We start from the raw sequence: 26,823 nt of genomic DNA, 5'->3' as shown, positions 1-26,823 counted from the left end.
TGGGTTAGGTCTAGGATTTGCCCTCATCAGGCTCATACTTTCGCATTTTTTCTCATACTCCATGGCTAGATCCCGGGCTGTTTCTGGATTGTGTCACTTAGTAATGTGGTACCACGCTGAAACAGACAATTAAACCTCGTTTCGATCAATATTTTAGAGGATAACGCAAGTTAGGTCTGGGATAGCTCTGGGTTTCGCCCTCATCAGGCTCATACTTTCGCGTTTTTCACATACTTGTTGAACTGATCCTGGGTTTTTTCTGGTTTGGATCACGTAGCGATGTGGTACCACACTGAAACAGTCGATTAAACCTGGTTTCGATCAATATTTTAGAGGATAACGCAAGTTTGTTCTGGGATAGGTCTGGGATTTGCCCTCATCAAGCTCATACTTTCGCGTTTTTCACATACCTGTTGAACAGATCCTGGGTTTTTTCTGGTTTGAGTCACGTAGTAATGTGGTACCACACAGAAACAGTCGATTAAACCAGGTTTCGATCAATATTTTTGAGGATAACGCATGTTAGGTCTAGGTTAGGCCTGGGATTTTCACTCATCAGACTCATACTTTCGCATACTTCACATACTTGTTGAACAGATCCTGGGTTTTTTTCTGGTTTGGATCACATAGTAATGTGGTACCACACTGAAACAGACGATTAAACCTGGTTTCGAACAATATTTTAGAGGATAACGCAAGTTAGGTATGGGATAGGTCTGGGATTCGCCCTCATCAGGCTCATACTTTCGCGTTTTTCACATACTTGTTGAACTGATCCTGGGTTTTTTCTGGTTTGGTTCACGTAGTAATGTGGTACCACACTGAAACAGTCCATTAAACCTGGTTTCGCTCAATATTTTAGAAGACAACGCATGTTAGGTCTAGGTGAGGCCTGGGATTTGCCCTCATCAGGGTCATAGTTTCGCAGTTTTAACATGCATGTTGACCTGATCGAGGGTTTTTTCTGCTTTGTATCACGTAGTAAAGTGGTACCACACTGAAACAGTCGACTAAACCAGGTTTCGATCAATATTATTGAGGATAACGCATGTTAGGTCTAGGTTAGGCCTGGGATTTTCACTCATCAGACTCATACTTTCGCATTCTTCACATACTTGTTGAACGGATCTTGGGTTTTTTCTGGTGTGGACCACGTAGTAATGTGGGACCACACTGAAACAATCAATTAAACCTGGTCTAGATAAATATTTTAGAGGATAACGCATGTTAGGTCTGGGTTAGGTCTAAGATTTGCCCTCATCAGGCTCATATTTTCCCATATTTCTCATACTTCATGGCTAGATCCTGGGCTATTTCTGGATTGGATCACGTAGTAATGTGGTACCACACTGGAACAGTCACTTAAACCTGGTCTCGATCAATATTTTAGAGGACAATGCAAGTTAGGTCTGTGTTAGGTCTGGGATTTGCCAAATCAGGGTCATACTTTCGCACTTTTCACATACTTGTTGAACAGATCCTGGGTTTTTTCTGGTTTGGATCGCGCAGTAATGTGGTACCACACTGGAACAGCCCACGGAACCTGGTTTCGATCAATATTTTAGAGGATAACGAAAGTTATGTCTAGGTTAGGCCTGGGATTTGCCCTCAACAGACCCATGCTTTCGCATTTTTCACATACTTGTTGAACAGATCCTGGGTTTTTTCTGGTATGGATCACGTAGTAATGTGGTACCACACTGAAACATTCAGTTAAACCTGGTCTTGATAAATATTTTTGAGGATAACGCATGTTAGGTCTGGGTTAGGTCTAGGATTTGCCCTCATCAGGCTCATACTTTCGCATATTTCTCATACCTCATGGCTAGATCCTGGGCTATTTCTGGATTGGATCACGTAGTAATGTGGTACCACACTGAAACAGTCAATTAAACCTGGTTTCGATCAATATTTTAGAGGATAACGCAAGTTAGGTCTGGGATAGGTCTGGGATTTTCACTCGTCAGACTCATACTTTCGCATTCTTCACATACTTGTTGATCGGATCCTGGGTTTTTTCTGGTTTGGATCACGTAGTAATGTGGGACCATACTGAAACAGTCGATTAAACCTGGTTTCGATTAATATTTTTGAGGATAACGCATGTTAGGTCTGGGATAGGTCTGGGATTTGCCCTCATCAGGCTCATACTTTCGCAGTTTTAACATGCATGTTGACCTGATCGAGGGTTTTTTCTGCATTGGATCACGTAGTAAAGTGGTACCACACTGAAACTGTCCATTAAACCTGGTTTCGATCAATATTTTAGAGAATAATTCATGTTAGGGCTAGGTTAGGTCTGGGATTTGCTCTCATCAGGCTCATTCTTTCGCATATTTCTCATACTTGATGGCTAGATCCTGGGCTTTTTCTGGATTGCATCACGTAGTAATGAAGTACAACACTGAAACAGTCAATTAAACCTGGTTTCCATCAATATTTTAGAGGACAACGCATGTTAGGTCTAGGTTAGGCCTGGGATTTGCCCACATCAGGGTCATACTGTCGCAGTTTTAACATACATGTTGACCTGATCGAGGGTTTTTTCTGCATTGGATCACGTAGTAAAGTGGTACCACACTAAAACAGTCAATTAAACCTGGTTTCGATCAATATTTTAGAGGATAACGCAAGTTAGGTCTGGGATAGGTCTGGGATTTGCCCTCATCAGGCTCATACTTTCGCGTCTTTCACATACTTGTTGAACAGATCCAGGGTTTTTTTCTGGTTTGGATCACGTAGTAGTGTGGTACCACACTGAAACTGTCCATTAAACCTGGTTTCGATCAATATTTTTGAGGATAACGCATGTTAGGTCTAGGTTAGGCCGAGGATTTTCACTCATCAGACTCATACTTTCGCATTCTTCACATACTTGTTGAACGGATCTAGGGTTTTTTCTGGTGTGGATCACGTAGTAATGTGGTACCACACTGAAACAATCAATTAAACCTGGTCTTGATAAATATTTTAGAGGATAACGCATGTTAGGTCTGGGTTAGGTCTAGGATTTGCTCTCGTCAGGCTCATACTTTCGCATATTTCTCATACCTCATGGCTAGATCCTGGGCTATTTCTGGATTGGATCACGTAGTAATGTGGTACCACACTGAAACAGTCAATTAAACCTGGTTTCGATCAATATTTTAGAGGATAACGCAAGTTAGGTCTGGGATAGGGCTGGGATTTGCCCTCATCAGGCTCATACTTTTGCGTCTTTCACATACTTGTTGAACAGATCCAGGGTTTTTTTCTGGTTTGGATCACGTAGTAGTGTGGTACCACACTGAAACTGTCCATTAAACCTGGTTTCGATCAATATTTTTGAGGATAACGCATGTTAGGTCTAGGTTAGGCGGAGGATTTTCACTCATCAGACTCATACTTTCGCATTCTTCACATACTTGTTGAACGGATCCTGGGGTTTTACTGGTTTGGATCACGTAATAATGTGATACCACACTGAAACAGTCAATTAAACCTGGTTTCGATCAATATTTTAGAGAATAATTCATGTTAGGTCTAGGTTAGGTCTGGGATTTGCTCTCATCTGGCTCATTCTTTCGCATAATTCTCATACTTGATGGCTAGATCCTGGGCTTTTTCTGGATTGCATCACGTAGTAATGAAGTACAACACTGAAACAGTCAATTAAACCTGGTTTCCATCAATATTTTAGAGGACAACGCATGTTAGGTCTAGGTTAGGCCTGGGATTTGCCCTCATCAGGGTCATACTTTCGCAGTTTTAGCATACATGTTGACCAGATCGAGGGTTTTTTCTGCTTTGGATCACGTAGTAAAGTGGTACCACACTGAAGCAGTCCATTAAACCTGGTTTGGATAAATATTTTAGAGGATAACGCATGTTACGTTTGGGTTAGGTCTAGGATTTGCCCTCGTCAGGCTCAAACTTTCGCATATTTCTCATACTTCATGGCTAGATCCTGGGCTGTATCAGGAATGTATCACGTAGTAATGTGGTACCACACTGAAACATTCAGTTAAACCTGGTCTTGATAAATATTTTTGAGGATAACGCATGTTAGGTCTGGGTTGGGTCTAGGATTTGCCCTCATCAGGCTCATACTTTCGCATATTTCTTATACTTCATGGATAGATCCTGGGCTATTTTCTGATTTGGATCACATAGTAATGTGGTACCACACTGAAACAGTCGATTAAACCAGGTTTTGATCAATATTTTTGAGGATAACGCATGTTAGGTCTAGGTTAGGCCTGGTATTTTCACTCATCAGACTCATTCTTTCGCATTCTTCACATACTTGTTGAACGGATCCTGGGTTTTTTCTGGTTTGGATCACGTAGTAATGTGGGACCACACTGAAACAATCAATTAAACCTGGTCTTGATAAATATTTTAGAGGATAACGCATGTTAGGTCTGGGTTAGGTCTAGGATTTGCCATCATCAGGCTCATACTTTCGTATATTTCTCATACTTCATGGCTGGATCCTGGGCTATTACTGGATTGGATCACGTAGTAATGTGGTACCACACTGAAACAGTCAATTAAACCTGGTTTCAATCAATATTTTAGAGAATAATTCATGTTAGGACTGGGTTAGGTCTGGGATTTGCTCTCATCAGGGTCATACTTTCGCAGTTCTAACATACATGTTGACCTGATCGAGGGTTTTTTCTGCTTTGGATCACGTAGCAAAGTGGTACTACACTGAAACAGTCCACTAAACCTGGTTTGGATCAATATTTTAGAAGATAGTGCATGTTAGGTCTAGGTTAGCCCTGAGATTTTCACTCATCAGACTCATGCTTTCGCATTCTTCAGATACTTGTTGAACGGATCCTGGGTTTTTTCTGGTATGGTTCACGTAGTAATGTGGGACCACACTGAAACAATCAATTAAACCTGGTCTTGATAAATATTTTAGAGGATAACGCATGTTAGGTCTGGGTTAGGTCTAGGATTTGCTCTCGTCAAGCTCATACTTTCGCATATTTCTCATACCTCATGGCTAGATCCTGGGCTGTTTCAGGATTGTATCACGTAGTAATGTGGTACCACACTGAAACATTCAGTTAAACCTGGTCTTGATAACTATTTTTGAGGATAACGCATGTTAGGTCTGGGTTAGGTCTAGGATTTGCTCTCGTCAGGCTCATACTTTCGCATATTTCTCATACCTCATGGCTAGATCCTGGGCTATTTCTGGATTGTATCACGTAGTAATGTGGTAACACACTGAAACAGTCAATTAAACCTGGTTTCGATCAATATTTTAGAGGATAACGCAAGTTAGGTCTAGGTTAGGCCTGGGATTTGCCCTCATCAGGCCCATACTTTCGCGTTTTTCACATACCGGTTGAACAGATCCTGGGTTTTTTTCTTGTTTGGATCACGTAGTAGTGTGGTACCACACTGAAACTGTCCATTAAACCTGGTTTCGATCAATATTTTTGAGGATAACGCATGTTAGGTCTAGGTTAGGCCGAGGATTTCCACTCATCAGACTCATACTTTCGCATTCTTCACATACTTGTTGAACGGATCCTGGGGTTTTGCTGGATTGGATCACGTAGTAATGTGGTGCCACACTGAAACTGTCAATTAAACCTTGTTTCGATCAATATTTTAGAGGATAACGCAAGTTAGGTCTGGGATAGGTCTGGGATTCGCCCTCATCAGGCTCATACTTTCGCAGGCTTCACATACTCGTTTAACAGATCCTGGGTTTTCTCTGGTTTGGATCACGAAGTAGTGAGGTATCACACTGAAACAGTCGATTAAACCTGGTTTCCATCAATATCTTAGAGGATAACGCATGTAAGGTCTAGGTTAGGCCTGGGATTTTCACTCATCGGACTCATACTTTCGCATTCTTCTCATACTTGTTGAACGGATCCTGGGTTTTTTCTGGTTTGGATAACGTAGTAATGTGGGACCACACTGAAACAATCAATTAAACCTGGTCTTGATAAATATTTTAGAGGATAACGCATGTTAGGTCTGGGTTAGGTCTGGGATTTGCTCTCATCAGGCTCATTCTTTCGCATATTTCTCATACTTGATAGCTAGATCCTGGGCTTTTTCTGGATTGCATCACGTAGTAATGAAGTACAACACTAAAACAGTCAATTAAACCTGGTTTCGATCAATATTTTAGAGAATAATTCATGTTAGGTCTAGGTTAGGCCTGGGATTTGCCCTCATCAGGGTCATACTTTCGCAGTTCTAACATACATGTTGACCTGATCGAGGGTTTTTTCTGCTTTGGATCACGTAGTAAAGTGGTACCACACTGAAACAGTCCACCAAACCAGGTTTGGATCAATATTTTAGAGGATAGTGCATGTTAGGTCTAGGTTAGCCCTGAGATTTTCACTCATCAGACTCATACTTTCGCATTCTTCAGATACTTGTTGAACGGATCCTGGGTTTTTTCTGATATGGTTCACGTAGTAATGTGGTCCCACACTGAAACAATCAATTAAACCAGGTCTTGATAAATATTTTAGATGATAACGAATGTTAGGTCTGGGTTAGGTCTAGCATTTGCCCTCATCAGGCTCATACTTTCGCATATTTCTCATACTTCATGGCTAGATCCTGGGCTATTTCTGGATTGGATCACGTAGTAATGTGGTACCACACTGAAACAGTCAATTAAACCTGGTTTCGATCAATATTTTAGAGGACAATGCAAGTTAGGTCTGGGATAGGTCTGGGATTTGCCCTCATCAGACTCATGCTTTCGCATTTTTCACATACTTGTTGAACAGATCCTGGGTTTTTTCTGGTATGGATCACGTGGTAATGTGGTACCACACTGAAACATTCAGTTAAACCTGGTCTTGATAAATATTTTTGAGGATAACGCATGTAAGGTCTGGGTTAGGTCTAGGATTTGCCCTCATCAGGCTCATACTTTCGCATATTTCTTATACTTCATGGATAGATCCTGGGCTATTTTCTGGTTTGGATCACATAGTAATGTGGTACCACACTGAAACAGTCGATTAAACCAGGTTTCGATCAATATTTTTGAGGATAACGCATGTTAGGTCTAGGTTAGACCTGGGATTTGCTCTCATCAGGCTCATTCTTTCGCATATTTCTCATACTTGATGGCTAGATCCTGGGGTTTCTGGATTGCATCACGTAGTAATGAAGTACAACACTGAAACAGTCAATTAAACCAAGTTTCCATCAATATTTTAGAGGACAACGCATGTTAGGTCTAGGTTAGGCCTGGGATTTGCCCTCATCAGGGTCATACTTTCGCAGTTTTAACATGCATGTTGACCTGATCGAGGGTTTTTTCTGCTTTGGATCACGTAGTAAAGTGGTACCACACTGAAACAGTCAATTAAACCTGGTTTCGATCAATATTTTAGAGGATAACGCAAGTTAGGTCTGGGATAGGTCTGGGATTTGCCCTCATCAGGCTCATACTTTTGCGTCTTTCACATACTTGTTGAACAGATCCAGGGTTTTTTTCTGGTTTGGATCACGTAGTAGTGTGGTACCACACTGAAACTGTCCATTAAACCTGGTTTCGATCAATATTTTTGAGGATAACGCATGTTAGGTCTAGGTTAGGCCGAGGATTTTCACTCATCAGACTCATACTTTCGCATTCTTCACATACTTGTTGAACGGATCCTGGGGTTTTACTGGTTTGGATCACGTAATAATGTGATACCACACTGAAACAGTCAATTAAACCTGGTTTCGATCAATATTTTAGAGAATAATTCATGTTAGGTCTAGGTTAGGTCTGGGATTTGCTCTCATCAGGCTCATTCTTTCGCATAATTCTCATACTTGATGGCTAGATCCTGGGCTTTTTCTGGATTGCATCACGTAGTAATGAAGTACAACACTGAAACAGTCAATTAAACCTGGTTTCCATCAATATTTTAGAGGACAACGCATGTTAGGTCTAGGTTAGGCCTGGGATTTGCCCTCATCAGGGTCATACTTTCGCAGTTTTAACATACATGTTGACCAGATCGAGGGTTTTTTCTGCTTTGGATCACGTAGTAAAGTGGTACCACACTGAAGCAGTCCATTAAACCTGGTTTGGATAAATATTTTAGAGGATAACGCATGTTACGTTTGGGTTAGGTCTAGGATTTGCCCTCGTCAGGCTCAAACTTTCGCATATTTCTCATACTTCATGGCTAGATCCTGGGCTGTATCAGGAATGTATCACGTAGTAATGTGGTACCACACTGAAACATTCAGTTAAACCTGGTCTTGATAAATATTTTTGAGGATAACGCATGTTAGGTCTGGGTTGGGTCTAGGATTTGCCCTCATCAGGCTCATACTTTCGCATATTTCTTATACTTCATGGATAGATCCTGGGCTATTTTCTGATTTGGATCACATAGTAATGTGGTACCACACTGAAACAGTCGATTAAACCAGGTTTTGATCAATATTTTTGAGGATAACGCATGTTAGGTCTAGGTTAGGCCTGGTATTTTCACTCATCAGACTCATTCTTTCGCATTCTTCACATACTTGTTGAACGGATCCTGGGTTTTTTCTGGTTTGGATCACGTAGTAATGTGGGACCACACTGAAACAATCAATTAAACCTGGTCTTGATAAATATTTTAGAGGATAACGCATGTTAGGTCTGGGTTAGGTCTAGGATTTGCCATCATCAGGCTCATACTTTCGTATATTTCTCATACTTCATGGCTGGATCCTGGGCTATTACTGGATTGGATCACGTAGTAATGTGGTACCACACTGAAACAGTCAATTAAACCTGGTTTCAATCAATATTTTAGAAAATAATTCATGTTAGGACTGGGTTAGGTCTGGGATTTGCTCTCATCAGGGTCATACTTTCGCAGTTCTAACATACATGTTGACCTGATCGAGGGTTTTTTCTGCTTTGGATCACGTAGCAAAGTGGTACTACACTGAAACAGTCCACTAAACCTGGTTTGGATCAATATTTTAGAAGATAGTGCATGTTAGGTCTAGGTTAGCCCTGAGATTTTCACTCATCAGACTCATGCTTTCGCATTCTTCAGATACTTGTTGAACGGATCCTGGGTTTTTTCTGGTATGGTTCACGTAGTAATGTGGGACCACACTGAAACAATCAATTAAACCTGGTCTTGATAAATATTTTAGAGGATAACGCATGTTAGGTCTGGGTTAGGTCTAGGATTTGCTCTCGTCAAGCTCATACTTTCGCATATTTCTCATACCTCATGGCTAGATCCTGGGCTGTTTCAGGATTGTATCACGTAGTAATGTGGTACCACACTGAAACATTCAGTTAAACCTGGTCTTGATAACTATTTTTGAGGATAACGCATGTTAGGTCTGGGTTAGGTCTAGGATTTGCTCTCGTCAGGCTCATACTTTCGCATATTTCTCATACCTCATGGCTAGATCCTGGGCTATTTCTGGATTGTATCACGTAGTAATGTGGTAACACACTGAAACAGTCAATTAAACCTGGTTTCGATCAATATTTTAGAGGATAACGCATGTTAGGTCTAGGTTAGGCCGAGGATTTCCACTCATCAGACTCATACTTTCGCATTCTTCACATACTTGTTGAACGGATCCTGGGGTTTTGCTGGATTGGATCACGTAGTAATGTGGTGCCACACTGAAACTGTCAATTAAACCTTGTTTCGATCAATATTTTAGAGGATAACGCAAGTTAGGTCTGGGATAGGTCTGGGATTCGCCCTCATCAGGCTCATACTTTCGCATTCTTCACATACTTGTTGAACGGATCCTGGGTTTTTTCTGGTTTGGATCACGTAGTAATGTGGGACCACACAGAAACAGTCAATTAAACCTGGTTTCGATCAATATATTAGAGAATAATTCATGTTAGGTCTAGGTTAGGTCTGGGATTTGCTCTCATCAGGCTCATTCTTTCGCATATTTCTCATACTTGATGGCTAGATCCTGGGCTTTTTCTGGATTGCATCACGTAGTAATGAAGTGCAACACTGAAACAGTCAATTAAACCTGGTTTCCATCAATATCTTCAAGGACAACGCAAGTTAGGTCTGGGATAGGTCTGGGATTTGCCCACATCAGACTCATACTTTCGCGTTTTTCACATACTTGTTGAACAGATCCTGGGTTTTTTCTGGTTTGGATCACGTAGTAGTGTGGTACCACACTGAAACAGCCCATTAAACCTGGTTTGGATCAACATTTTAGAGGATAACGCATGTTGTGTCTAGGTTAGGCCGGGGATTTTCACTCATCAGACTCATACATTCGCATTCTTCACATACTTGTTGAACGGATCCTGGGTTTTTTCTGGTTTGGATCACGTAGTAGTGTGGTACCACACTGAAACAGTCCATTAAACCTGGTTGCGATCAATATTTTAGAGGATAACGCATGTTAGGTCTGGGTTAGGTCTAGGATTTGCCCTCATCAGGCTCATACTTTCGCATATTTCTCATACTTCATGGCTGGATCCTGGGCTATTTCTGGATTGGATCACGTAGTAATGTGGTACCACACTGAAACAGTCAATTAAACCCGGTTTTGAACAATATTTTAGAGAATAATTCATGTTAGGTCTAGGTTAGGTCTGGGATTTGCTCTCATCAGGCTCATTCTTTCGCATATTTCTCATACTTGATGGCTAGATCCAGCGCGTTTCTGGATTGCATCACGTAGTAATTAAGTACAACACTGAAACAGTCAATTAAACCTGGTTTCGATCAATATTTTAGAGAATAATTCATGTTAGGTCTAGGTTAGGTCTGGGATTTGCTCTCATCAGGCTCATTCTTTAGCATATTTCTCATACTTGATGGCTAGATCCTGGGCTTTTTCTGGATTGCATCACGTAGTAATGAAGTACAACACTGAAACAGTCAATTAAACCTGGTTTCCATCAATATCTTAGAGGACAACGCAAGTTAGGTCTGGGATAGATCTGGGATTTGCCCACATCAGGCTCATACTTTCGCATTCTTCTCATACTTGTTGAACGGATCCTGGGTTTTTTCTGGTTTGGATCACGTTGTAATGTGGGACCACACAGAAGCAATCAATTAAACCTGGTCTTGATAAATATTTTAGAGGATAACGCATGTTAGGTCTGGGTTAGGTCTAGGATTTGCCCTCGTCAGGCTCATACTTTCGCATATTTCTCATCCTTCATGACTAGATCCTGGGCTATTTCAGGATTGTATCACGTAGTAATGAAGTACAACACTGAAACAGTCAATTAAACCTGGTTTCCATCAATATTTTAGAGGATAACGCAAGTTAGTTCTTGGATAGGTCTGGGATTTGCTCTCATCAGGCTCATTCTTTCGCATATTTCTCATACTTGACGGCTAGATCCTGGGCTTTCTCTGGACTGCATCACGTAGTAATGAAGTACAACATTGAAACAGTCAATTAAACCTGGTTTCGATCAATATTTTAGAGAATAATTCATGTTAGGTCTAGGTTAGGTCTGGGACTTGCTCTCATCAGGCTCATTCTTTCGCATATTTCTCATACTTGATGGCTAGATCCTGGGCTTTCTCTGGATTGCATCACGTAGTAATGAAGTACAACACTGAAACAGTCAATTAAACCTGGTTTCCATCAAAATTTTAGAGGACAACGCATGTCAGGTCTAGGTTAGGTCTGGGACTTGCTCTCATCAGGGTCATACTGTCGCAGTTTTAACTTACTTGTTGAACGGATCCTGGGTTTTTTCTGGTTTGGTTCACGTAGTAATGTGGTACCACACTGAAACATTCAATTAAACCTGGTCTTGATAAATATTTTAGAGGATAACGCATGTTAGGTCTAAGTTAGCCCTGGGATTTTCACTCATCAGACTCATACTTTCGCATTCTTCACATACTTGTTGAACGGATCCTGGGTTTTTTCTGGTTTGGGTCACGTAGTAATGTGGGTCCACACTGAAACAATCAATTAAACCTGGTCTTGATAAATATTTTAGAGGATAACGCATGTTAGGTCTGGGATAGGTCTGGGATTTGCCCTCATCAGACTCATACTTTCGCACACTTCACATACTCGTTGAACAGATTCTGGGTTTTTTTCTGGTTTGGATCGCGTAGTAATGTGGTACCACACGGAAACAGTCGACTAAACCAGGTTTCGATCAATATTTTAGAGAATAATTCATGTTAGGTCTAGGTTAGGTCTGGGATTTGCTCTCATCAGGCTCATTCTTTTGCATATTTCTCATACTTGATGGCTAGATCCTGGGCTTTTTCTGGATTGCATCACGTAGTAATGAAGTAGAACACTGAAACAGTCAATTAAACCCGGTTTCCATCAATATCTAAGAGGACAACGCAAGTTAGGTCTGGGATAGGTCTGGGATTTGCCCTCATCAGGCTCATACTTTCGCACACTTCACATACTCGTTGAACAGATCCTGGGTTTTTTCTGGTTTGGATCACGTAGTAATGTGGGTCCACACTGAAACAATCAATTAAACCTGCTCTTGATAAATATTTTAGAGGACAACGCAAGTTAGGTCTAGGTTAGGTCGGGGATTTTCACTCATCAGACTCATACTTTCGCATTCTTCACATACTTGTTGAACGGATCCTGGGTTTTTGCTGGTTTGGATCACGTATTAATGTGGTACCACACTGAAACAGTCGATTAAACCTGGTTTCCATCAATATCTTAGAGGACAACGCAAGTTAAGTCTGGGATAGGTCTGGGATTTGCCCACATCAGGCTCATACTTTCGCGTTTTTCACATACTCGTTGAACAGATCCTGGGTTCTTTCTGGTTTGGATCACGAAGTAGTGTGGTACCACACTGAAACGGTCGATTAAACCTGGTTTCGATCAATATTTTAGAGGATAACGCATGTTAGGTCTAAGTTAGCCCTGGGATTTTCACTCATCAGACTCATACTTTCGCATTCTTCACATACTTGTTGAACGGATCCTGGGTTTTTTCTGGTTTGGATCACGTAGTAATGTGGGTCCACACTGAAACAATCAATTAAACCTGGTCTTGATAAATATTTTAGAGGACAACGCAAGTTAGGTCTAGGTTAGGCCTGGGATTTTCACTCATCAGACTCATACTCTCGCATTCTTCACATACTTGTTGAACGGATCCTGGGTTTTTTCTGGTTTGGATCAAGTAGTAATGCGGGACCACACTGAAACAGTCAATTAAACCTGGTTCGATCAATATTTTAGAGAATAATTCATGTTAGGTCTAGGTTAGGTCTGGGACTTGCTCTCATCAGGCTCATTCTTTTGCATATTTCTCATACTTGATGGCTAGATCCTGGGCTTTTTCTGGATTGCATCACGTAGTAATGAAGTAGAACACTGAAACAGTCAATTAAACCCGGTTTCCATCAATATCTAAGAGGACAACGCAAGTTAGGTCTGGGATAGGTCTGGGATTTGCCCTCATCAGGCTCATACTTTCGCACACTTCACATACTCGTTGAACAGATCCTGGGTTTTTTCTGGTTTGGATCACGTAGTAGAGTGGGACCACACTGAAACAATCAATTAAACCTGGTCTTGATAAATATTTTAGAGGATAACGCATGTTAGGTCTGGGATAGGTCTGGGATTTGCCCTCATCAGACTCATACTTTCGCACACTTCACATACTCGTTGAACAGATCCTGGGTTATTTTCTGGTTTGGATCACATAGTAATGTGGTACCACACTGAAACAGTCGATTAAACCAGGTTTCGATCAATATTTTTGAGGATAACGCATGTTAGGTCTTGGTTAGGTCTGGGATTTTCACTCATCAGACTCATACTTTCGCATTCTTCACATACTTGTTGAACGGATCATGGGTTTTTTCTGGTTTGGATCACGTAGTAATGTGGGACCACACTGAAACAGTCCATTAAACCTGGTTTGGATCAATATTTTAGAGGATAACGCATGTTAGGTCTAGGTTAGGTCGGGGATTTTCACTCATCAGACTCATACTTTCGCATTCTTCACATACTTGTTGAACGGATCCTGGGTTTTTGCTGGTTTGGATCACGTATTAATGTGGTACCACACTGAAACAGTCGATTAAACCTGGTTTCCATCAATATCTTAGAGGACAACGCAAGTTAAGTCTGGGATAGGTCTGGGATTTGCCAACATCAGGCTCAAACTTTCGCGTTTTTCACATACTCGTTGAACAGATCCTGGGTTCTTTCTGGTTCGGATCACGAAGTAGTGTGGTACCACACTGAAACGGTCGATTAAACCTGGTTTCGATCAATATTTTAGAGGATAACGCATGTTAGGTCTAAGTTAGCCCTGGGATTTTCACTCATCAGACTCATACTTTCGCACACTTCACATACTCGTGGAACAGATCCTGGGTTTTTTCTGGTTTGGATCGCGTAGTAATGTGGTACCACATTGAAACAGTCGATTAAACCTGGTTTCGATCAATATTTTAGAGGATAACGCAGGTTAAGTCTGGGATAGGTCTGGGATTTTCACTCATCAGACTCATACTTTCGCACACTTCACATACTCGTTGAACAGATCCTGGGTTTTTTCTGGTTTGGATCGCGTAGTAATGTGGTACCACATTGAAACAGTCGATTAAACCTGGTTTTGATCAATATTTTAGAGAATAATTCATGTTAGGTCTAGGTTAGGTCTGGGATTTGCTCTCATCAGGCTCATTCTTTCGCATATTTCTCATACTTGATGGCTAGATCCAGCGCTTTTTCTGGATTGCATCACGTAGTAATTAAGTACAACACTGAAACAGTCAATTAAACCTGGATTCGATCAATATTTTAGAGAATAATTCATGTTAGGTCTAGGTTAGGTCTGGGATTTGCTCTCATCAGGCTCATTCTTTAGCATATTTCTCATACTTGATGGCTAGATCCTGGGCTTTTTCTGGATTGCATCACGTAGTAATGAAGTACAACACTGAAACAGTCAATTAAACCTGGTTTCCATCAATATCTTAGAGGACAACGCAAGTTAGGTCTGGGATAGGTCTGGGATTTGCCCACATCAGGCTCATACTTTCGCATTCTTCTCATACTTGTTGAACGGATCCTGGGTTTTTTCTGGTTTGGATCACGTAGTAATGTGGGACCACACAGAAGCAATCAATTAAACCTGGTCTTGATAAATATTTTAGAGGATAACGCATGTTAGGTCTGGGTTAGGTCTAGGATTTGCCCTCGTCAGGCTCATACTTTCGCATATTTCTCATCCTTCATGGCTTGATCCTGGGCTATTTCAGGATTGTATCACGTAGTAATGAAGTACAACACTGAAACAGTCAATTAAACCTGGTTTCCATCAATATTTTAGAGGATAACGCAAGTTAGTTCTTGGATAGGTCTGGGATTTGCCCTCATCAGGCTCATACTTTCGCGTTTTTCACATACTTGTTGAACAGATCCTGGGTTTTTTCTGGATTGCGTCACGTAGTAGTGTGGTACCACGCTGAAACAGTCAATTAAACCTGGTTTCGATCAATATTTTAGAGGACACCGCAAGTTAGGTCTGGCATAGGTCTGGGATTCGCCCTCATCAGGCTCATACTTTCGCGTTTTTCACATACTTGTTGAACTGATCCTGGGCTTTTTCTGGTTTGGATCACGTACTAATGTGGTACCACACTGAAACAGTCAATTAAACCTGGTTTCGATCAATATTTTAGAGAATAATTCATGTTAGGTCTAGGTTAGGTCTGGGATTTGCTCTCATCAGGCTCATACTTTCGCACACTTCACATACTCGTTTGAGAGATCCTGGGTTATTTTCTGGTTTGGATCGCATAGTAATGTGGTACCACACTGAAACAGTCGATTAAACCAGGTTTCGATCAATATTTTTGAGGATAACGCATGTTAGGTCTGGGTTAGGCCTGGGATTTTCACTCATCAGACTCATACTTTCGCATTCTTCACATACTTGTTGAACGGATCCTGGGTTTTTTCTGGTTTGGATCACGTAGTAATGCGGGACCACACTGAAACAGTCAATTCAACCTGGTTTCGATCAATATATTAGAGAATAATTCATGTTAGGTCTAGGTTAGGTCTGGGATTTGCTCTCATCAGGCTCATTCTTTCACATATTTCTCATACTTGATGGCTAGATCCTGGGCTTTTTCTGGATTGCATCACGTAGTAATGAAGTACAACACTGAAACAGTCAATTAAACCTGGTTTCCATCAATATCTTAGACGACAACGCAAGTTAAGTCTGGGATAGGTCTGGGATTTGCCCACATCAGGCTCATACTTTCGCGTTTTTCACATACTCGTTGAACAGATCCTGGGTTCTTTCTGGTTTGGATCACGAAGTAGTGTGGTACCACACTGAAACGGTCGATTAAACCTGGTTTCGATCAATATTTTAGAGGATAACGCATGTTAGGTCTAAGTTAGCCCTGGGATTTTCACTCATCAGACTCATACTTTCGCATTCTTCACATACTTGTTGAACGGATCCTGGGTTTTTTCTGGTTTGGATCACGTAGTAATGTGGGTCCACACTGAAACAATCAATTAAACCTGGTCTTGATAAATATTTTAGAGGATAACGCATGTTAGGTCTGGGATAGGTCTGGGATTTGCCCTCATCAGACTCATACTTTCGCATTCTTCACATACTTGTTGAACGGATCCTGGGTTTTTTCTGGTTTGGATCACGTAGTAATGTGGGTCCACACTGAAACAATCAATTAAACCTGGTCTTGATAAATATTTTAGAGGATAACGCATGTTAGGTCTGGGATAGGTCTGGGATTTGCCCTCATCAGACTCATACTTTCGCACACTTCACATACTCGTTGAACAGATTCTGGGTTTTTTCTGGTTTGGATCGCGTAGTAATGTGGTACCACACGGAAACAGTCGACTAAACCAGGTTTCGATCAATATTTTAGAGGATAACGCAAGTTAAGTCTGGGATAGGTCTGGGATTTGCCCTCATCAGATGCATACATTCGCACACTTCACATACTCGTTGAACAGATCCTGGGTTATTTTCTGGTTTGGATCACATAATAATGTGGTACCACACTGAAACAGTCGATTAAACCTGGTTTCGATCAAAATTTTAGAGGATAACGCAAGTTAGGTCTGGGATAGGTCTGGGATTTGACCTCATCAGACTCATACTTTCGCACACTTCACATATTCCTTGAACAGATCCTGCGTTTTTTCTGGTTTGGATCACGTAGTAATGTGGGACCACACTGAAACAGTCAATTAAACCTGGTTTCGATCAATATTTTAGAGAATAATTCATGTTAGGTCTAGGTTAGGTCTGGGATTTGCTCTCATCAGGCTCATTCTTTTGCATATTTCTCATACTTGATGGCTAGATCCTGGGCTTTTTCTGGATTGCATCACGTAGTAATGAAGTAGAACACTGAAACAGTCAATTAAACCCGGTTTCCATCAATATCTAAGAGGACAACGCAAGTTAGGTCTGGGATAGGTCTGGGATTTGCCCTCATCAGGCTCATACTTTCGCACACTTCACATACTCGTTGAACAGATCCTGGGTTTTTTCTGGTTTGGATCACGTAGTAGTGTGGGACCACACTGAAACAATCAATTAAACCTGGTCTTGATAAATATTTTAGAGGATAACGCATGTTAGGTCTGGGATAGGTCTGGGATTTGCCCTCATCAGACTCATACTTTCGCACACTTCACATACTCGTTGAACAGATCCTGGGTTATTTTCTGGTTTGGATCACATAGTAATGTGGTACCACAATGAAACAGTCGATTAAACCAGGTTTCGATCAATATTTTTGAGGATAACGCATGTTAGGTCTTGGTTAGGTCTGGGATTTTCACTCATCAGACTCATACTTTCGCATTCTTCACATACTTGTTGAACGGATCATGGGTTTTTTCTGGTTTGGATCACGTAGTAATGTGGGACCACACTGAAACAGTCCATTAAACCTGGTTTGGATCAATATTTTAGAGGATAACGCATGTTAGGTCTAGGTTAGGTCGGGGATTTTCACTCATCAGACTCATACTTTCGCATTCTTCACATACTTGTTGAACGGATCCTGGGTTTTTGCTGGTTTGGATCACGTATTAATGTGGTACCACACTGAAACAGTCGATTAAACCTGGTTTCCATCAATATCTTAGAGGACAACGCAAGTTAAGTCTGGGATAGGTCTGGGATTTGCCAACATCAGGCTCAAACTTTCGCGTTTTTCACATACTCGTTGAACAGATCCTGGGTTCTTTCTGGTTTGGATCACGAAGTAGTGTGGTACCACACTGAAACGGTCGATTAAACCTGGTTTCGATCAATATTTTAGAGGATAACGCATGTTAGGTCTAAGTTAGCCCTGGGATTTTCACTCATCAGACTCATACTTTCGCACACTTCACATACTCGTTGAACAGATCCTGGGTTTTTTCTGGTTTGGATCGCGTAGTAATGTGGTACCACATTGAAACAGTCGATTAAACCTGGTTTCGATCAATATTTTAGAGGATAACGCAGGTTAAGTCTGGGATAGGTCTGGGATTTTCACTCATCAGACTCATACTTTCGCACACTTCACATACTCGTTGAACAGATCCTGGGTTTTTTCTGGTTTGGATCGCGTAGTAATGTGGTACCACATTGAAACAGTCGATTAGACCTGGTTTTGATCAATATTTTAGAGAATAATTCATGTTAGGTCTAGGTTAGGTCTGGGATTTGCTCTCATCAGGCTCATTCTTTCGCATATTTCTCATACTTGATGGCTAGATCCAGCGCTTTTTCTGGATTGCATCACGTAGTAATTAAGTACAACACTGAAACAGTCAATTAAACCTGGTTTCGATCAATATTTTAGAGAATAATTCATGTTAGGTCTAGGTTAGGTCTGGGATTTGCTCTCATCAGGCTCATTCTTTAGCATATTTCTCATACTTGATGGCTAGATCCTGGGCTTTTTCTGGATTGCATCACGTAGTAATGAAGTACAACACTGAAACAGTCAATTAAACCTGGTTTCCATCAATATCTTAGAGGACAACGCAAGTTAGGTCTGGGATAGGTCTGGGATTTGCCCACATCAGGCTCATACTTTCGCATTCTTCTCATACTTGTTGAACGGATCCTGGGTTTTTTCTGGTTTGGATCACGTAGTAATGTGGGACCACACAGAAGCAATCAATTAAACCTGGTCTTGATAAATATTTTAGAGGATAACGCATGTTAGGTCTGGGTTAGGTCTAGGATTTGCCCTCGTCAGGCTCATACTTTCGCATATTTCTCATCCTTCATGGCTTGATCCTGGGCTATTTCAGGATTGTATCACGTAGTAATGAAGTACAACACTGAAACAGTCAATTAAACCTGGTTTCCATCAATATTTTAGAGGATAACGCAAGTTAGTTCTTGGATAGGTCTGGGATTTGCCCTCATCAGGCTCATACTTTCGCGTTTTTCACATACTTGTTGAACAGATCCTGGGTTTTTTCTGGATTGCGTCACGTAGTAGTGTGGTACCACGCTGAAACAGTCAATTAAACCTGGTTTCGATCAATATTTTAGAGGATAACGCAAGTTAGGTCTGGCATAGGTCTGGGATTCGCCCTCATCAGGCTCATACTTTCGCGTTTTTCACATACTTGTTGAACTGATCCTGGGTTTTTTCTGGTTTGGATCACGTAGTAATGAAGTACAACACTGAAACAGTCAATTAAACCCGGTTTCCATCAATATCTATGAGGACAACGCAAGTTAGGTCTGGGATAGGTCTGGGATTTGCCCTCATCAGGCTCATACTTTCGCACACTTCACATACTCGTTGAACAGATCCTGGGTTTTTTCTGGTTTGGATCACGTAGTAGTGTGGGACCACACTGAAACAATCAATTAAACCTGGTCTTGATAAATATTTTAGAGGATAACGCATGTTAGGTCTGGGATAGGTCTGGGATTTGCCCTCATCAGACTCATACTTTCGCACACTTCACATACTCGTTGAACAGATCCTGGGTTATTTTCTGGTTTGGATCACATAGTAATGTGGTACCACACTGAAACAGTCGATTAAACCAGGTATCGATCAATATTTTTGAGGATAACGCATGTTAGGTCTTGGTTAGGTCTGGGATTTTCACTCATCAGACTCATACTTTCGCATTCTTCACATACTTGTTGAACGGATCATGGGTTTTTTCTGGTTTGGATCACGTAGTAATGTGGGACCACACTGAAACAGTCCATTAAACCTGGTTTGGATCAATATTTTAGAGGATAACGCATGTTAGGTCTAGGTTAGGTCGGGGATTTTCACTCATCAGACTCATACTTTCGCATTCTTCACATACTTGTTGAACGGAACCTGGGTTTTTTCTGGTTTGGATCACGTATTAATGTGGTACCACACTGAAACAGTCGATTAAACCTGGTTTCGATCAGTATTTTTGAGGATAACGCAACATAAGTCTGGGATAGGTCTGGGATTTGACCTCATCAGACTCATACTTTCGCGTTTTTCACATACTCGTTGAACAGATCCTGGGTTTTTTCTGGTTTGGATAACGTCGTAATGTGGAACCACACTGAAACAATCAATTAAACCTGGTCTTGATAAATATTTTAGAGGATAACGCACGTTAGGTCTGGGTTAGGTCTAGGATTTGCCCTCATCAGGCTCATTCTTTCGCATATTTCTCAAACTTGATGGCTAGATCCTGGGCTTTTTCTGGATTGCATCACGTAGTAATGTGGTACCACATTGAAACATTCAATTAAACCTGGTCTTGATAAATATTTTTGAGGATAACGCATGTTAGGTCTTGGTTAGGTCTGGGATTTTCACTCATCAGACTCATACTTTCGCATTCTTCACATACTTGTTGAACGGATCATGGGTTTTTTCTGGTTTGGATCACGTAGTAATGTGGGACCACACTGAAACAGTCCATTAAACCTGGTTTGGATCAATATTTTAGAGGATAACGCATGTTAGGTCTAGGTTAGCCCTGAGATTTTCACTCATCAGACTCATACTTTCGCATTCTTCACATACTTGTTGAACGGATCCTGGGATTTTTCTGGATTGGTACACGTAGTAATGTGGTACCACACTGAAACAATCAATTAAACCTGGTCTTGATAAATATTTTAGAGGATAACGCACGTTAGGTCTGGGTTAGGTCTAGGATTTGCCCTCATCAGGCTCATTCTTTCGCATATTTCTCAAACTTGATGGCTAGATCCTGGGCTTTTTCTGGATTGCATCACGTAGTAATGTGGTACCACATTGAAACATTCAATTAAACCTGGTCTTGATAAATATTTTAGAGGACAACGCAAGTTAGGTCTGGGATAGGTCTTGGACTTGCCCTCATCAGGCTCATACTTTCACGTTTTTCACATACTTGTTGAACGGATCCTGGGTTTTTTCTGGTTTGGATCACGTAGTAATGTGGGTCCACACTGAAACAATCAATTAATCCTGGTCTTGATAAATATTTTAGAGGATAACGCATGTTAGGTCTGGGATAGGTCTTGGATTTGCCCTCATCAGACACATACTTTCGCACACTTCACATACTCGTTGAACAGATCCTGGGTTTTTTCTGGTTTGGATCACGTAGTAATGTGGTACCACACTGAAGCAATCAATTAAACCTGATCTTGATAAATATTTTAGAGGATAACGCATGTTAGGTCTGGGTTAGGTCTAGGATTTGCCCCCATCAGGCTCATACTTTCGCATATTTCTCATACTTCATGGCTGGATCCTGGGCTATTTCTGGATTGGATCACGTAGTAATGTGGTACCACACTGAAACAGTCAATTAAACCTGGTTTCGATCAATATTTTAGAGAATAATTCATGTTAGGTCTAGGTTAGGTCTGGGATTTGCTCTCATCAGGCTCATTCTTTCGCATATTTCTCATACTTGTTGAACGGATCCTGGGTTTTTTCTGGCTTGGATCACGTATTAATGTGGTACCACACTGAAACGGTCGATTAAACCTGGTTTCCATCAATATCTAAGAGGACAACGCAAGTTAGGTCTGGGATAGGTCTGGGATTTGCCCTCATCAGACTCATACTTTCGCACACTTCACATACTCGTTGAACAGATTCTGGGTTTTTTCTGGTTTGGATCGCGTAGTAATGTGGTACCACACTGAAACAGTCGATTAAACCTGGTTTCGATCAATATTTTAGAGGATAACGCAAGTTAAGTCTGGGATAGGTCTGGGATTTGCCCTCATCAGACGCATACTTTCGCACACTTCACATACTCGTTGAACAGATCCTGGGTTATTTTCTGGTTTGGATCACATAGTAATGTGGTACCACACTGAAACAGTCGATTAAACCTGGTTTCGATCAAAATTTTAGAGGATAACGCAAGTTAGGTCTGGGATAGGTCTGGGATTTGACCTCATCAGACTCATACTTTCGCACACTTCACATATTCCTTGAACAGATCCTGGGTTTTTTCTGGTTTGGATCACGTAGTAATGTGGGACCACACTGAAACCTTCAATTAAACCTGGTCTTGATAAATATTTTAGAGGATAACGCATGTTAGGTTTGGGTTAGGTCTAGGGTTTGCCCTCATCAGGCTCATACTTTCGCATATTTCTCATACTTCATGGCTAGATCCTGGGCTTTTTCTGGATTGCATCACGTAGCCATGAAGTACAACACTGAAACAGTCAATTAAACCTGGTTTCCATCAATATCTTAGAGGACAACGCAAGTTAAGTCTGGGATAGGTCTGGGATTTGCCCACATCAGGCACATACTTTCGCGTTTTTCACATACTCGTTGAACAGATCCTGGGTTCTTTCTGGTTTGGATCACGAAGTAGTGTGGCACCACACTGAAACGGTCGATTAAACCTGGTTTCGATCAATATTTTAGAGGATAACGCATGTTAGGTCTAAGTTAGCCCTGGGATTTTCACTCATCAGACTCATACTTTCGCATTCTTCACATACTTGTTGAACGGATCCTGGGTTTTTTCTGGTTTGGATCACGTAGTAATGTGGTACCACACTGAAACATTCAATTAAACCTGGTCTTGATAAATATTTTAGAGGATAACGCATGTTAGGTCTGGGATAGGTCTGGGATTTGCCCTCATCAGACACATACTTTCGCACACTTCACATACTCGTTGAACAGATCCTGGGTTTTTTCTGGTTTGGATCACGTAGTAATGTGGGACCACACTGAAACAATCAATTAAACCTGGTCTTGATAAATATTTTAGAGGATAACGCATGTTAGGTCTGGGATAGTTCTGGGATTTGCCCTCATCACACTCCTACTTTCGCACACTTCACATACTCGTTGAACAGATCCTGGGTTATTCTCTGGTTTGGATCACATAGTAATGTGGTACCACACTGAAACACTCAATTAAACCTGGTTTCGATCAATATTATTGAGGATAACGCATGTTAGGTCTAGTTTAGGCCTGGGATTTTCACTCATCAGACTCATACTTTCGCATTCTTCACATACTTGTTGAACGGATCTTGGGTTTTTTCTTGGGTGGATCACGTAGTAATGTGGTACCACACTCAAACAATCAATTAAACCTGATCTTGATAAATATTTTAGAGGATAACGCATGTTAGGTCTGGGTTAGGTCTAGGATTTGCCCCCATCAGGCTCATACTTTCGCATATTTCTCATACTTCATGGCTGGATCCTGGGCTATTTCTGGATTGGATCACGTAGTAATGTGGTACCACGCTGAAACAGTCAATTAAACCTGGTTTCGTTCAATATGTTAGAGGATAACGCAAGTTAGGTCTGGGATAGGTCAGGGATTTGCCCTCATCAGGCTCATTCTTTCGCATATTTCTCATACTTGATGGCTAGATCCTGGGCTTTCTCTGGATTGCATCACGTAGTAATGAAGTACAACACTGAAACAGTCAATTAAACCTGGTTTCCATCAAAATTTTAGAGGACAACGCATGTCAGGTCTAGGTTAGGTCTGGGATTTGCTCTCATCAGGGTCATACTATCGCAGTTTTAACTTACTTGTTCAACAGATCCTGGGTTTTTTCTGGTTTGGATCACGTAGTAGTGTGGTACCACACTGAAACAGTCCATTAAACCTGGTTTGGATCAATATTATTGAGGATAACGCATGTTAGGTCTAGGTTAGGTCTGGGATTTTCACTCATCTGACTCATACTTTCGCATTCTTCACATACTTGTTGAACGGATCCTGGGTTTTTTCTGGTTTGGATCACGTAGTAATGTGGGTCCACACTGAAACAATCAATTAAACCTGGTCTTGATAAATATTTTAGAGGATAACGCATGTTAGGTCTGGGATAGGTCTGGGATTTGCCCTCATCAGACACATACTTTCGCACACTTCACATACTCGTTGAACAGATCCTGGGTTTTTTCTGGTTTGGATCACGTAGTAATGTGGGACCACACTGAAACAATCAATTAAACCTGGTCTTGATAAATATTTTTGAGGATAACGCATGTTAGGTCTTGGTTAGGTCTGGGATTTTCACTCATCAGACTCATACTTTCGCATTCTTCACATACTTGTTGAACGGATCATGGGTTTTTTCTGGTTTGGATCACGTAGTAATGTGGGACCACACTGAAACAGTCCATTAAACCTGGTTTGGATCAATATTTTAGAGGATAACGCATGTTAGGTCTAGGTTAGCCCTGAGATTTTCACTCATCAGACTCATACTTTCGCATTCTTCACATACTTGTTGAACGGATCCTGGGATTTTTCTGGATTGGTACACGTAGTAATGTGGTACCACACTGAAACAATCAATTAAACCTGGTCTTGATAAATATTTTAGAGGATAACGCACGTTAGGTCTGGGTTAGGTCTAGGATTTGCCCTCATCAGGCTCATTCTTTCGCATATTTCTCAAACTTGATGGCTAGATCCTGGGCTTTTTCTGGATTGCATCACGTAGTAATGTGGTACCACATTGAAACATTCAATTAAACCTGGTCTTGATAAATATTTTAGAGGACAACGCAAGTTAGGTCTGGGATAGGTCTTGGACTTGCCCTCATCAGGCTCATACTTTCACGTTTTTCACATACTTGTTGAACGGATCCTGGGTTTTTTCTGGTTTGGATCACGTAGTAATGTGGGTCCACACTGAAACAATCAATTAATCCTGGTCTTGATAAATATTTTAGAGGATAACGCATGTTAGGTCTGGGATAGGTCTTGGATTTGCCCTCATCAGACACATACTTTCGCACACTTCACATACTCGTTGAACAGATCCTGGGTTTTTTCTGGTTTGGATCACGTAGTAATGTGGTACCACACTGAAGCAATCAATTAAACCTGATCTTGATAAATATTTTAGAGGATAACGCATGTTAGGTCTGGGTTAGGTCTAGGATTTGCCCCCATCAGGCTCATACTTTCGCATATTTCTCATACTTCATGGCTGGATCCTGGGCTATTTCTGGATTGGATCACGTAGTAATGTGGTACCACACTGAAACAGTCAATTAAACCTGGTTTCGATCAATATTTTAGAGAATAATTCATGTTAGGTCTAGGTTAGGTCTGGGATTTGCTCTCATCAGGCTCATTCTTTCGCATATTTCTCATACTTGTTGAACGGATCCTGGGTTTTTTCTGGCTTGGATCACGTATTAATGTGGTACCACACTGAAACGGTCGATTAAACCTGGTTTCCATCAATATCTAAGAGGACAACGCAAGTTAGGTCTGGGATAGGTCTGGGATTTGCCCTCATCAGACTCATACTTTCGCACACTTCACATACTCGTTGAACAGATTCTGGGTTTTTTCTGGTTTGGATCGCGTAGTAATGTGGTACCACACTGAAACAGTCGATTAAACCTGGTTTCGATCAATATTTTAGAGGATAACGCAAGTTAAGTCTGGGATAGGTCTGGGATTTGCCCTCATCAGACGCATACTTTCGCACACTTCACATACTCGTTGAACAGATCCTGGGTTATTTTCTGGTTTGGATCACATAGTAATGTGGTACCACACTGAAACAGTCGATTAAACCTGGTTTCGATCAAAATTTTAGAGGATAACGCAAGTTAGGTCTGGGATAGGTCTGGGATTTGACCTCATCAGACTCATACTTTCGCACACTTCACATATTCCTTGAACAGATCCTGGGTTTTTTCTGGTTTGGATCACGTAGTAATGTGGGACCACACTGAAACCTTCAATTAAACCTGGTCTTGATAAATATTTTAGAGGATAACGCATGTTAGGTTTGGGTTAGGTCTAGGGTTTGCCCTCATCAGGCTCATACTTTCGCATATTTCTCATACTTCATGGCTAGATCCTGGGCTTTTTCTGGATTGCATCACGTAGCCATGAAGTACAACACTGAAACAGTCAATTAAACCTGGTTTCCATCAATATCTTAGAGGACAACGCAAGTTAAGTCTGGGATAGGTCTGGGATTTGCCCACATCAGGCACATACTTTCGCGTTTTTCACATACTCGTTGAACAGATCCTGGGTTCTTTCTGGTTTGGATCACGAAGTAGTGTGGCACCACACTGAAACGGTCGATTAAACCTGGTTTCGATCAATATTTTAGAGGATAACGCATGTTAGGTCTAAGTTAGCCCTGGGATTTTCACTCATCAGACTCATACTTTCGCATTCTTCACATACTTGTTGAACGGATCCTGGGTTTTTTCTGGTTTGGATCACGTAGTAATGTGGTACCACACTGAAACATTCAATTAAACCTGGTCTTGATAAATATTTTAGAGGATAACGCATGTTAGGTCTGGGATAGGTCTGGGATTTGCCCTCATCAGACACATACTTTCGCACACTTCACATACT

The sequence above is a fragment of the Colletes latitarsis genome, chromosome 1 (genome assembly GCF_051014445.1).
Source record: "Colletes latitarsis isolate SP2378_abdomen chromosome 1, iyColLati1, whole genome shotgun sequence".
NCBI classification, from domain to species: Eukaryota; Metazoa; Arthropoda; class Insecta; order Hymenoptera; family Colletidae; genus Colletes; species Colletes latitarsis.
The sequence above is the reverse complement of the archived record's forward strand: the minus strand, read 5'-3'. Positions refer to the sequence as shown.